Raw genomic sequence first — 423 nt, forward strand, 5'->3', positions numbered from 1 at the left:
ACAGGGGCAGTTAAAAGAGAGGAAAGAGGTTAGATAACCTTTTATAAAGAGGTTCTCTTTATAAAAGAGAAAGCAAGGTCTGGTAGTCTTTTTTGCTTCAAACTAGATGCCTAGTTTGTTAAACTTCAATGGCCTTTTGTCACAGTTAAGAAATAACTGCTTGACAAAGTCAGCTGAGTCATTTCTAAGTATTTCTTCATGCAGGTAGAAAATAAGAAATTGTTGGTTTGGAAACATAAGGACCAGCCATGTCCCTTACTTAGGGTATAGAAATTCATTTTGAGATATAGCCTTGAGGCTCAGCGACTATAGCTCAACCTGCTAAGGCGCCAGCCACGTACACCTAAGGTGGCGGGTTCGAATCCCCAGCCCGGACCCACCAAACAACAATGGCGGCTGCAACCAAAAAATAGCCGGGCGTTG

General features: G+C 42.6%; 1 protein-coding gene across 1 annotated transcript in view; it reads left to right on the plus strand.

Moving 5' to 3' along the window:
• Window positions 1–423, plus strand: part of RABGAP1 (RAB GTPase activating protein 1) — a 157,425-nt gene that overhangs the window by 140,447 nt on the left and 16,555 nt on the right. The gene's annotated exons all lie outside the window — the stretch shown is intronic.

This window comes from Otolemur garnettii, unplaced genomic scaffold (assembly GCF_000181295.1).
Source record: "Otolemur garnettii isolate 467f Iridium unplaced genomic scaffold, OtoGar3 scaffold00014, whole genome shotgun sequence".
NCBI classification, from domain to species: domain Eukaryota; kingdom Metazoa; phylum Chordata; class Mammalia; order Primates; family Galagidae; genus Otolemur; species Otolemur garnettii.